This window comes from Scyliorhinus torazame, chromosome 29 (assembly GCF_047496885.1).
Source record: "Scyliorhinus torazame isolate Kashiwa2021f chromosome 29, sScyTor2.1, whole genome shotgun sequence".
NCBI lineage: Eukaryota > Metazoa > Chordata > Chondrichthyes > Carcharhiniformes > Scyliorhinidae > Scyliorhinus > Scyliorhinus torazame.
Window position 1 is genome coordinate 36,624,056 of NC_092735.1, and position 12,102 is coordinate 36,636,157.

Here is a 12,102-nt window from a genome sequence, read left to right on the forward strand (position 1 = left end):
GCCCCCCCCCCCCACTGAGCCCCCACCAGAGTCCCATTCATCGAAAGTTCACCCCTCCCTCCCCCAACATCAATGCTGCGACCTGTCATGTCCGCCAGCATTCTCCAGTTAAGAGGATGCCAAAGACCGAAAATGTGTAGAGAGCTTTGTCATAATATACACCAGTATATCATGGTGCAGACACACACTGATGTACACACAGTGGGACCAATCAACACACACAACACTGCAGCCAATCACCAGTGAGAGCACACGCACTATAAAGACAGGGGGCATCAGAGTTCCCGCTCATTCGAATTGCAGCTAGCTAGAAGGACAGAGCTCACAGCCTGTAACACAGACATTCACCATGTGCTGAGTGCATCGACTGGTTAGGACAAGGCAAAGGTATTTAGTTAAAGCTAGTATCGTATAAACCCACAGCCTAAGTACGTTTAAACAGTTAATGATTCAATAAAATAGTGTTGCACTATTTCAAGTTTTGGTGACCTGTATGTGATCCAGAACACCCAACACATCATGATACCAGGAGTAGTTGCATACTAACACTTTTTAGACCTACCTGCAAGTGATCTGCCTTCCACCAGCATTCCGTCATCCTGCAACAAGGACAACTTCAGCCCGCCGCCGCCGCTCCGCATCGCCGGCAACCTCGGGGCCAACTGGAAGATTTTCAAACAGCGCTTCCAGCTCTTCCTCGAAGCCACGGACGGGGAGGGCACCTCGGACACCAGAAAGATTGCTCTCCTCCTATCCATGTCTGGGGACCATGCCATCCACATTTTCAACTCTCTCACCTTTGCAGATGATGAAGACAAGACGAAGTTCAAGACGGTTCTCCTCAAGTTTGACACTCATTACAGCGTAGAGGTGAATGAAAGTTTTGAGCGCTACGTGTTCCAGCAATGTTTGCAGAGTGAGGACGAGCCTTTCCAATCCTTTCTTATGCACCTCCGCATCCTTGCGCAATCTTGCAGCTACGGGCCCACCTCCGACTCCATGATATGCGACCAGATCATTTTCGGTGTTCAGTCAGACCCCCTATGTCAGCAGCTCCTCAAAGTAAAGCAACTCACCCTAGCGACCGCCATCGAGACCTGTGTCCTACATGAAAATGCCACCAGTTGGTACTCCCATATACAAGCGGCTGAAACGGCGCGGCAAGGTCCCCACGAGGCGGAACGGGTCCAAGTGATTGAGCATCTCCAGGGCCTCAGCCTGGATGAGGGTGGCCATTTCACGCGCTTTTCGCGGACTCCCGCGCTTGTACGCACCAAACGAGGGGACTGCAACGTTGAGGAACGTAATGCGCAGGCGTGCACCATGCAGGACCACACCGCGCATGTGCGGTGGCGTAGCGAACGTGCTGACATCACGACGTGTGGCAACTGTGGCTCCGCCCATTTAAAGCGGCAATGCCCCGCAAAATCTCGACAATGCCTACGATGTGGAAGACTTGGCCACCATGCTGCCTGCTGTCGAGCAGCTCAGCCTTCCAATTCATATCGCTTCAGCCAGCCTCGCAGGAATGTTCGGGCAATTCAACCCACGGTCACCGAGTCCAATGCGGACCTCCCACACAGCAGTGACACCGAGGACCCGAAGGCGCCTTTTCTTGTCGGTGTCGTAATGAAAAACAGGCTGTCCCCGAATCAAAGACACCAGCCGCTGTCGGTATACAGCATCGATCCAGACGATGAGTGGTGTGCCACCCTGACGGTCAACCGGTCCCAAATACAATTCCGCCTGGACACTGGTGCCTCTGCCAATCTCATGGCGTGGTCTGCTTTCCAAAGCCTTCGTGTCAAACCAACCATTCTTCCATCGGCCTGCCAGCTATTGGACTACAATGGCAACATCATTCCTGCTACCGGCTCGTGCCAACTTGAAGTGACGCACAAGTCACGGAAAGCCATCCTTCCTTTCGAGATCGTAGGCTCCTCGAAGGACACTCTGCTTGGCGCACAGGTGTGCAAGCTGCTAAACCTCATTCAAAGAGTTCACTCTCTCTCTCCTGATGACACGCCCACCTTCCAGGACGCTGACTTCAGAGCGCAACTCAACGCCATCATCGACCAGCACCGCGACATCTTCGAAGGCATGGGCACGCTCCCATTTACTTACAAGATCCTACTCAAACAGAATGCCACGCCTGTGGTGCATGCACCTCACAGAGTCCCAGCACCCCTCAAAGACCGCCTCAAGCAGCAGCTGCAGGACCTCCAAGACCAAGGAGTGATCTCCAGAGTAACGGAACCAACCGACTGGGTCAGTTCCATGGTGTGCGTAAAAAAGCCTTCCGGCGAGCTGAGAATTTGCATTGATCCCAAGGATCTGAATCACAATATCATGAGGGAGCATTATCCAATTCCCAAGCGCGAAAAGATCACATGCGAGATGGCTCGCGCCAAGCTCTTCACCAAACTTGACACCTCGAAAGGATTCTGGCAAATACAGCTCGACAAATCCAGCAGGAAACTGTGTACCTTTAACACCCACTTTGGCAGATATTGTTACAACAGGATGCCGTTTGGGATCATATCTGCTTCAGATGTGTTCCACAGGATAATGGAACAAATGATGGATGGCATTGAAGGTGTTCGCATCTATGTCGACGACATAATCATTTGGTCCACCACCTCGCAGGAGCATGTCAGTCGCCTCCAGTGCGTGTTCAAACGCATACGGGAGCAGGGCCTACGCCTCAACAGAGCCAAATGCTCCTTTGGTCAGACAGAACTCAAGTTCCTAGGGGACCACATCTCCCAGTTGGGTGTGCGGCCGGATGCGGACAAGGTGGCTGCTATCACAGCCATAAAAACGCCAGAGGACAAGAAGGCGGTCCTCCGATTTCTGGGCATGGTCAACTTCCTAGGGAAGTTCATCCCTAACCTCGCCTCCCATACCACGGCTCTCAGGAACCTGGTCAGGAAGATGACAGACTTCCAATGGCTTCCTGCCCACGAGCGTGAATGGAGAGAACGCAAAACCAAACTCACTACGGCCCCGGTCTTAGCTTTTTTTGATCCAGCGAAAGAGACAAAAATTTTGACCGATGCCGGCCAATCTGGCATTGGGGCAGTGCTCCTGCAACGTGATGAGGCCTCATCATGGGCCCACATTGCATATGCTGCACGCACCATGACCCCCACGGAACAGCGCTACGCGCAGATAGAAAAAGAGTGCCTGGGCCTTTTGACCGGTTTCGTCAAGTTTCATGATTCTGTGTATGGCCTTCCCCAATTCACCGTCGAGACCGACCATCGCCCGCTGGTCAATATAATACAGAAAGACTTGAATGACATGACACCTCGCCTCCAGTGTATTCTGCTCAAACTCCGGTGATACGACTTCCAGCTGGTATACACCCCGGGCAAAGACCTGATCATAGCTGACGCTCTCTCCAGGTCAGTCAACACTCCGTGTGACCCACCTGGATTCGTCTTCCAGGTTGACGCCCATGTGGCCTTCGTGGCCTCCAATCTACCTGCCACGGATGAACGCCTCATCCAAATTCGCCGCAAGACAGCGGCTGACCCTTTGCTACAGCGTGTCATGCGCCACCTAACAGACGGGTGGCTCAAGGGCCAATGCCCGCAGTTCTACAACATGAGAGATGATCTGGCGGTAGTCGATGGTGTTCTCCTGAAACTGGACCGCATTGTCATCCCGCACAGCATGCGCCAGCTCGTCTTGGAACAGCTACACGAGGGCCATCTTGGCGTGGAGAAGTGCCGCCGACGGCCCCGAGAGGCAGTGTACTGGCCCGGCATCAATGACGACATCGCGAACACAGTGCTCAACTGCCCCACTTGTCAGCGCTTCCAGCCGGCCCAACCATGTGAGACCCTACAGCCCCATGAGTTGGTCACATCCCTTTGGTCCAAGGTCGTCATCGACCTGTTCCACGCGCTGGGCAGGGACTATGTCCTGATTGTAGACTATTTTTCAAACTACCCGGAGGTGGTACGTTTACACGACATCACATCGTCTGCAGTCATCCGTGTCTCTGACACCTCTGCTCGACACGGCATCCCACTCACTGTGATGTCGGACAATGGCCCCTGCTTCGCAAGCCAGGAATGGTCCAACATTGCCAGGAGGTACAACTTTGTGCATGTGACATCCAGTCCCCTGTACCCCCAATCCAACGGCAAAGCGGAGAAGGTCGTCCATATAGTCAAACGGCTCCTCTGCAAGGCTGCCGATGCTGGGTCCGATTTCTACCTCGCCCTGCTGGCCTATTGCTCAGCCCCACTGTCCACTGGCCTATCGCCAGCCCAGCTGCTCATGGGTCGCACCCTGAGGACGACGGTGCCGTCCATTCACGTCCCAGACCTCGACCACGTTCCGGCTCTTCAACGAATGCAACTGTCTCGTGCACAGCACTAGGCGGCTCAAGACGCCCGTGCAGCTGATCTCCCTGCTCTGGCTCCAGATGACAACGTCCGCATCCATCTTCCGGATGGTGGCTGGTCTGCAACTGCTGTGGTTCTTCGGCAGGTGGCTCCCCGCTCGTTCTACCGGATGGCTCCATTCTGCGCCGTAATCGACGTGCCCTTCGTCTCGTTCCGCGCTCGCTACGTGATCCTCCACCATTGCCATGCCCTCCTGCTGACCCTGACCTGGACTATGCAGAGATTCCGGTCACTCTGCATCCTCCTCACTCTGACGCAGTCCAGCCCGCTCCTCAGCCGGCGGCTCCCGACCCACCCTTGAGGCGGGCAACCAGAATTCGGCGCTCACCTCAGAGACTTAATTTGTGAACTTTGTGCACTAATGGACTCTCTGGTCTGTTCTGTTCTTCTGTTTAATTGTTCAAGTGGTTTGTATATGGTGTCCATCTCGTTATTCTTGTGACACACTGTTTTTCTGCACCAGGCACCTTTCCATGTAAATAGATTCGTTTTTATGTACATAGTCCTGTAAATATTTCGCACACACGTAGTCAGGAACATTCACCACACACTATTTATTGCCAGGCAGGTGCATTTTTTATAAAAGGGGGGATGTCATAATATACACCAGTATATCATGGTGCAGACACACACTGATGGACACACAGTGAGACCAATCAACACACACAACACCGCAGCCAATCACCAGTGAGAGCACACGCACTATAAAGACAGGGGGCATTGGATTGGATTGGATTGGATTGGATTGGATTGGATTTGTTTATTGTCACGTGTACCGAGGTACAGTGAAAAGTATTTTTCTGCGAGCAGCTCAACAGATCATTAAGTACATGAGAAGAAAAGGGAATAAAAGAAAATACATATTAGGGCAACACAACATATACAATGTAACTACATAAGCACTGGCATCGGATGAAGCATACAGGGTGTAGTGTTAATGAAATCAGTCCCTAAGAGGGTCATTTAGGAGTCTGGTGACTGTGGGGAAGAAGCTGTTTTTGAGTCTGTTCGTGCGTGTTCTCAAACTTCTGTATCTCCTGCCCGATGGAAGAAGTTGGAAGAGTGAGTAAGCCGGGTGGGAGGGATCTTTGATTATGCTGCCCGCTTTCCCCAGGCAGCGGGAGGTGTAGATGGAGTCAATGGATGGGAGGCAGGTTCGTGTGATGGACTGGGCGGTGTTCACGACTCTCTGAAGTTTCTTGCGGTCCTGGGCCGAGCAGTTGCCATACCAGGCTGTGATGCAGCCCGATAGGATGCTTTCTATGGTGCATCTATAAAAGTTGGTAAGGGTTAATGTGGACATGCCGAATTTCCTTCGTTTCCTGAGTTCCCGCTCATTCGAGTTGCAGCTAGCTAGGAGGACAGAGCTCACAACCTGAAACACAGACATTCACCATGTGCTGAGTGCATCGACTGGTTAGGACAAGGCAAAGGTATTTAGTTAAAGCTGGTATCGTATTAACCCACAGTTAATACGATACGAAGTTGAAACAGTTAATGATTCCATAAAATAGTTTTGCACTATTTCAAGTGTTGGTGACCTGTATGTGATCCAGAACACCCAACACATCAAGTATGTCCACCTTGTAATAATAATAATCGCTTATTGTCACAAGTAGGCTTCGATGACGTTACTGTGAAAAGCCCCTAGTCGCCACATTCCGGCGCTGGGAGGCCGGTACAGGAATTTAACCCTGCTGGCCTTGTTCTGCATTACAAGCCAGCTGTTTTAGCCCACTGTGCTAAACCAGCCCCAGTAGGTCGTCAGTAGGGGGAGAAAAACACCAGGACCCTTGACCTCGGAGGAAGCAGTCGTGGCAGGGATGGGTGGACCCCATGCTAAGCCCGTTCAGTGGCAGGTCACAGTTCAACTCTCTGTCAGGCAGGAGTCAGGCGTTTCACAGACCATGAGGGGAACATCGCTCTGAGGTCAGCGTCCCTTTCCGAGGGGAGCTCATACTCCACAGGCCCCACGGGGAGACCGAGAATAGTTTCCCCGCAGGCCTCATGAGGTTTATGACAGTCCCCCAGGACTTGTTGGCCAAGGAAGAAGCCAGCAACTGATGCAGAAAAGCCAGTGTGTAGCGGTTCAGGGAATCAGCGGTTATAAGGAGAAGGTAGGAGAATGGGGATGAGAAAAATATCAGCCATGATTGAATGGCGGAGCAGACCTGATGGGCCGAGTGGCCTAATTCTGTTCCTTTGTCTTATGGTCTAATGGTCTTATGGTTCCAGTGTCCAACCCGGGGAAATGGGGAGGACTAGCGGCTGTAAAACCCACCTGCCAAATCCAAAACTGACGGTTGATATGAATGGAGATTGAAGAGAGATCAACCAGCAACATGCAACCCCCATGTAACATGAGAACATAGAACATACGGTGCAGAACGAGACCATTCACCCCATCGAGTCTGCACCGACCACCCTATCCCCATAACCCAGTCCCCCTTCTAACGTTTTTGGTCACTGAGGACAATTTAGCATGGCCAATCCACCTAACCACGTTTTTGGACTGTGGGAGGAAACCGGAGCACCCGGAGGAGAACCCACGCAGACACGGGGAGAACGTGCAGACTCCGCACAGACAGTGGCCCAGCCGGGAATCAAACCAGGGACCCTGGCGCTGTGAAGCCACAGTGCTATCCACTTGTGCTACCGTGATGCCCTTTGCTACCGTGCTGAGTTTGTTTACTTGTGATTCCTTATATGGTCAGTTCCCAACCACGTGTGTTCCTGAGGCTGGGGTGAGACAGAAGTTTGGGAGTTGACTATTCCCCACACACCACCCAGAGTCACCGGGTGATTTTCCCCATTCGGAGAAGCTTGTCGGCTAGATTGCTAACCAACCTCTTGACGTACGCGGCAGAGACACCTCAGAAACTGGGAAGGGAAGAAGAAACAAATATAATAAGATAAATAAACTGGCATGCAGAATCTGATAGGTTTTGCTGTTTGCAACTCTTCCTCCCACTCCCTTTGGTTGCCATGGTTTTAGTTTGGTACATTCTTCACGTTGCACTGCTAAAAGCCACCAGGTGGCACTCGTAGAAAGACATTACACCTGAGTCAGAGATGGTCATTTTCGAAGTTGCTGGCTTAATGGGCAGAATCTGTGCACCTTGGTGGACTGGTCCTTACCCACACATTCTGTAATGCGGAGGTTTTACTTTGCATTGTTGCGAAGGAGAATCCTTTCTATTTCCCGTCTTGCGTCCTCTCTGTTCAATTGGGCAGCCTCCTGATCAAAACATGGCAAGATCTCTGCAATCAGTGTTGAATACACATTCACACTATTCAGCATAGCCGCTGAATGAAGACAAGAATCCTACTACACATCACCTACAGTTCTGGAATTCCCTCTCCCCCTCTCATCCTTTAAGATTTTCTTTAAAAACGACATCCTTTGATAGGTTTTGTTAACCTCCTCACCTACCGCCTTAAGTAGTTGGGGTGTCATATTTTGTTTGATAACGATCTTGTAAAGCCTCATAGGATGTTTTGCAGCACGGTGACATAGTCGTTAGCACTGCTGCCTCAAGGCGCCGAGGACTCAGGTTCGAACCCGGCCCCGGGTCACTGTCCGTGTGGAGTTTGCACATTCTCCCCGTGTCTGCGTGGGTCTCACCCCCACAACCCAAAGATGTGCAGGGTAGGTGGCTGGGCCACGCTAAATTGCCCCTTAACTGGGAAAAAAGAACTCTAAAATGTTTTCCAAAGAAAAAAAAAATTGCTACATGAATGCAGGTTGTTGTTGCTGGTGACTCTGCATTTTATTTCCTTGCCGCCGAGCAAAGGAGACTCCATCCAGACTCTGGTCACTGAAAGACTGTTGTTGACAGAACTCGCCCTTTATTAAGATGTCAAGTATCTTACGTGCGGTGCAGAGGACAGGTGTGTCGGAGTATTGACAAAAGGAGCAGCATTGTGAACGGACCCCTGTCTTTGAAGGGAATGTTGGATGGTACTGGGATATAACTTATGTTTAACATTGATTGCATGGATTCTAGCACCTAGAGTTTCGAAGGATGAGAGGCAATCTGATTGAAACATATACAATTCTAACAGGGCCGGGCAGACTGGGCGATTTCCTGGTTGAGGAATCTGAAACTCAGGATATGGGCTCGACCATTTAGGAATGAGATGAGGAAATATTTCTTCACTCAAAGGGTAGTGAACCTGTGGAACTCTCTATCATTGAAAGCTCTGGAGGCCAAGTCAGTGAACGTATTCAAGGAAGAGATAGATACTGTTTTTAGATTTTAATGACACCAAGGGGTACGGAGGAGAAAGTGAGAATCTGGCATTGAGACTGAGGGTCGGCCATGGTCACATTGAATGGCGGAACAGGATCGAAGGGCCGAATGGCCTCCTCCTCTTTGAAAGCGTAGTCCTGGTAACGTGGGGAAGACAACAAACAATTTGCACACAGCCAGCGCAACATGATAATGACCAAATCATCTGTTTTTCAGTAATGTTGGGTCAGGGATAAGTATTGACCAGGATATTCAGGAAACCTCCCCTGCTCTTCTCCAAAATAGTGACTGCGGGATCTTTTACGTCCCCAGAGAGGGTAATCAGGGCCTGTGTTTAATGACTCACCTGAAAAACAGCACCACTGACAGTGCAACACACCCTCAGTGCTGACCCTCTGACAGTGCAGCACTCCCTCAGTACTGACCCTCTGACAGTGCGGCTCTCCCTCAGTACTGACCCTCTGACAGTGCGGCACTCCACCAGTACTGACCCTCTGACAGTGCGGCACTCCCTCAGTACTGACCCTCTGACAGTGCGGCACTCCCTCAGTACTGACCCTCTGACAGTGCGGCACTCCCTCAGTACTGACCCTCTGACAGTGCAGGGCTCCCTCAGTACTGACCCTCTGACAGTGCGGCACTCCCTCAGTACTGACCCTCTGACAGTGCGGCACTCCCTCAGTACTGACCCTCTGACAGTGCAACACACTCTCAGTGCTGACCCTCTGACAGTGCAGCACTCCCTCAGTACTGACCCTCTGACAGTGCGGCACTCCCTCAGTACTGACCCTCTGACAGTGCGGGACTCCCTCAGCACTGACCCTCTGACAGTGCAGCACTCCCTCAGTACTGACCCTCTGACAGTGCGGCACTCCCTCAGTACTGACCCACTGACAGTGCGGCACTCCCTCAGTACTGAGCCTCTGACAGTGCAGCACTCTCTCAGTACTGACCCTTTCACAGTGCAGCACTCCCTCAGTACTGACCCTCTGACAGTGCGGCACTCCCTCATTACTGACCCTCTGACAGAGCGGCACTCCCTCAGTACTGACCCTCTGACACTGCGGCACTCCCTCAGTACTGACCCTCTGACAGTGCAGCACTCCCTCAGTACTGACCCTCTGACAGTGCGGCACTCCCTCAGTACTGACCCTCTGACAGCGCGGCACTCCCTCAGTACTGACCCTCTGTAAGTGCGGCACTCCCTCAGTACTGACCCTCTGTAAGTGCGGCACTCCCTCAGTACTGACCCTCTGTAAGTGCGGCACTCCCTCAGTACTGACCCTCTGAAAGTGCGGCACTCCCTCAGTACTGACCCTCTGACAGTGCAGCACTCCCCCAGTACTGACCCTCTGACAGTGCAGCACTCCCTCAGTACTGACCCTCTGACAGTGCGGCGCTCCCTCAGTACTGACCCTCTGACAGTGCGGCACTCCCTCAGTACTGACCCTCTGACAGTGCGGCACTCCCTCAGTACTGACCCTCTGACAGTGCAGCACTCCCTCAGTACTGACCCTCTGACAGTGCAGCACTCCCTCAGTACTGACCCTCTGACAGTGCAGCGCTCCCTCAGTACTGCTGAGAATGTCAGCCGGGATTTTCTGTTCAAAACTCTGAAATTGAAGTCAGACCCAGTGGTTAGCACTGTTGCTTCACAGCTCCAGGGTCCCAGGTTCAATTCCCGGCTTGGGTCACTGTCTGTGAGGAGACTGCACGTTCTCCCTGTGTCTGCGTGGGTTACCTCCGGGTGCTCCGGTTTCCTCCCACAAGTCCCGAAAGACGTGCTGTTAGGTGAATTGGACATTCTGAATTCTCCCTCTGTGTACCCGAACAGGCGCCGGAATGTGGCGACTAGGGGCTTTTCACAATAATGTCATTGCAGTGTTAATGTGAGTCTACTTGTGACACTAATAAATATTATTATTATCAACAAATTTTTAAAAATAAATTTAGAGTACCCAATTAATTTATTTCCAATTAAAGGCCAATCCACCTAACCAGCACATCTTTGGGTTGTGGGGGTGAAACCCAAGCTGACACGGGGAGAATGTGCAAACTCCACACGGACAGTGACCCGGGGTCGAGATTCGAACCCGGGTCCTCAGTGCCGTAGGCAACAGTGCTAACCACTGTGCCATGTGCCGCCCAATCAACAACTTTTTGATGATATGGAAGAGGGTTACACCCAGAGGCATGGCTGACACAACAATACCAGGTAAATGGTGTTGACCCCAATGTGGAGACTCCAATTCAAGAAGGAGAAAGACACTACTTTGAAAACAAATGTGAGTTTCTTCTCTCAGAGGAGTATTTATATTGGTGCAAAACTGTCTGGGGCTGAAGCATGATCGGCCAAAGCTGGGATCTGCTATCTCAGAGTGCGAGCGTCACCAGGAAATGTGGCAATGCACGCGGCAGAAACTTCAATTGTGATATTTAACAACATACACTCTCTGCTCCAGACATCAGCTGTTGGCACACTCAACTCCGAATCACAAGGTTCTGAGTTCAAGGCCATCGTTCCAGTCCACTCTCGAGGGAGCATTGTACTGTCGGAAGTGTCATCTTCCAGGTGGGATATTGTGTTGATAGAATTATCCAGCCTATGTCCAAGTGTCAACAGAGAGGGCAGCAGGGCGGGCAATATCCTAAAGTGCTCAGCTCTTGCATGATACACTTTTCCTGCCCTCGGTGGTTTTTCATCATGACCTACTGACCAGTATTCCATAGAATCCCTACAATGCAGAAGGAGGCCATTTGGCCCATCGAACTGCACTGACCATCTGAAAGAGCACCCCAGCTAGGCCCAATGCCCCGCCCCACCCCCGTAACCTCACCTAACCTACACATCTTTGGGCGCTAATGGGCAATTTAGCATGGCCAACCCATCGAACCTGCACATCTTTGGACTTTCTAAGTTTCATGCCTGCTGTATGATGACTCAACTTCACTTTCTCTCTCTTTTCTCTCACTTTGCTGTTGGCATCAGGCTTAAGCAAATCAAACCTTGTCCTAGGAGCATGTTAAACACTCACTTGAGCAACCAGTTGTAGACTGTGGAGTTATTCTCAAAGAGAACAGAAAATTATCCAGCCTGTGTCAAAGTGTCAGTAAACATGCTGACGTTATTTGCAAGGGTATCCCACCTCAGTTCATGGGGGTGTATAGTTTTATTTTGTTTCGATGTGAGGAGACAAGTGAAACCACAGTGAGAATGGCAGACCGGTCGTCGTGTAACAATTATTAAAGACTATTTATTAAATTAAAGAAAAGACAAATGCACACAATCCGTCGACTCTACTCTCACGCAATGAAGATGTATGAATTATTAAACACACAGTTTCTATAGGACAAAATATAAAATATATCTGCCATATCTGAACCCTGTAATACTTCCCCCTACAACATTCAATTTGAATAACCAGCTATAG